Raw genomic sequence first — 2,129 nt, 5'->3', positions numbered from 1 at the left:
ACTTGGAAGTCGAAAGGAATTTGTTTGATATTCATTTAAGAAAAATCCACAGAATAGTTTTGCTCTACATAGCGCGAAAAAACAAAACAACCCATTTTCAGCTGTGTCCCCATTTTTGTAGCCTGTCGCACTAGTTCGCATTAGGCCTACCACTAAAAATCCCAACGACCGCGCCATGTTGCAAATTACAGAAGTGTAACAGGCCAACAGAAGTTTGAAGTTAGTTTTCTCAAGTTTCCTTTGCCTGCTGAGATCATGATTAACATTAATAAAGAGCAGAGAGCTCTTTGTAATGAACATTTCCTCACCACCAACTCATTTCGTAAGTTTCGCACAAGGTTATATCAACTCCAGAAATAAAAATGCTGTCTAGCTAGGCAACCACAACCTAGGGGGCTCTCGTGGCCTAGAGGTCAAGGTGTTGGCCTCTCATTCAAAGGTCCCGGGTTCGAATCCGGGTAGCCACCAAAACATTTTCTTCTCTAAAATTTTCTCCTTTCACCTCCTTTCCTGCTTTCTAGCAATGTTCTGTTGTCTCCTTTCATTTCCACTTTCTGTCCCCACCCCCTCACCTCCTTTGCCCCCTCCTCTGGGCTCCTGACTCTTTCTGCAGCCTTTCTACTGCTACTCCTTGGCTCCTCCTTACTGCTGTCTTTCTGCCACACCCCTGATCTTCTGGTAGGAAAGATCTACACCTAGCCTTCTCGGACAAGGGCGAAAAATCTCGGAGGGTCCGTGTGCAAGTTGCGCACGTTAAAGATCCCTTGGTGGTCTAAAATCGATAAGAGTAGGCTTCGGCCGCCACCCGGGCAAAATTCAAAATTTCCTACCAACTGAAATATTAGGTGTGTCCCGCGCGCTCATATGACCTTATGCAGTTGCGAGCGCCGTAAAACACTTTACAAAAAAAAAAAACAAAAAAAACCCCCCCCCCCTCCTCCCTTTGTCTCTAGAACCCCCCCCCCCCTCCCCCCCCCCCCCCCCCCTGTAATTCACAATTCCGATTCCGACCCTTGGTCTTCGGAGCTGGTGAATGTTTAATGAAACGATATCGCGGGAAGCATTCCTCAAAACCTCTGATACGCTGACATCGATCGCTCCGATCTGACCCGGCATTACGACTTCCACCTTATCACACGTCTGCCCAGTTATTTCCCTCTGTGTCTTATTGGTCTGGGGAAGTGCAAAAGCGGGAATTGGATTAGAAATTAGAAAGAGATTGGAAAGGTCAAGAGGTGGAAGTAAAGACTGGTCCGACTTTGTCAGGAATGGAAATCCTTATCAGCCTTTGAAGACGCTTGAGATCAATATCCGGAAAATGAGCATTTCCAAAGATTAATCGCTACCGGATTTCAGGCTAAACTACAACAGTAGAGTCCTCGAGAATTAATGGGCATACTTGTACATGTAGCTGTTGCCACCGCTGTTGTTTTGGAGTGTTGTTGTTTTTTAAGTTTAATCTTAACTCTTTGGAATGACTTCAACAGCAACTATTTGTTTTCGAGATATACGAGGTGATTAAAAACCCCCACAAAAAACAACAAGGGTTGGAATCGGAATGTGAATTACGGGGGTGGTTCCTGGCGTCAATTTAGCAGTCCGTTACTCCCGATTTCTTCTGACTGTCCAGCATTGACAGATCAAGGTCAGTCTAGATACAGAAAGTATGAGTGGTTATCTGGATGGACTTAAGGGGATCAACTACTGTGGTCGTATACCTGGGATGTCACAATAATGCTTACAAGAAATGTTGCAAGTTTGACGTTTTGGTATTGGCCAATGGGTCATGCAGCACTTGCTCATAAGTAAAATGGGAGACATCATGCTGAAATCAGACGCTTGTCAAAATCATGAAATAAAAGAATTTGGCATTTTCTGGACAAAAAATTGAGGGTTTTGTATGAAGGTGTTTCATGTCCATTAAAAAATACATTATTGAAATCCCATTTTTTCCCATCGACTTCCTCAAACCAATAAGACACAAGAGGAAATATGCCGGCAGACGTGTGATCAGGTGGAAGTCAGAGCGCGCGATATAAGAGCTTCTTCTTCTTCTTCTTCTTCTTCTTCTTCTTCTTCTTCTTCCTTCTTCTTCCTTCTTCTTTTCTTCTTCTTTTCTTCTTCTTGTT

This window comes from Aplysia californica, unplaced genomic scaffold (genome assembly GCF_000002075.1).
Source record: "Aplysia californica isolate F4 #8 unplaced genomic scaffold, AplCal3.0 scaffold00681, whole genome shotgun sequence".
NCBI lineage: Eukaryota > Metazoa > Mollusca > Gastropoda > Aplysiida > Aplysiidae > Aplysia > Aplysia californica.
Note: the sequence above shows the minus strand (reverse complement) of the source record.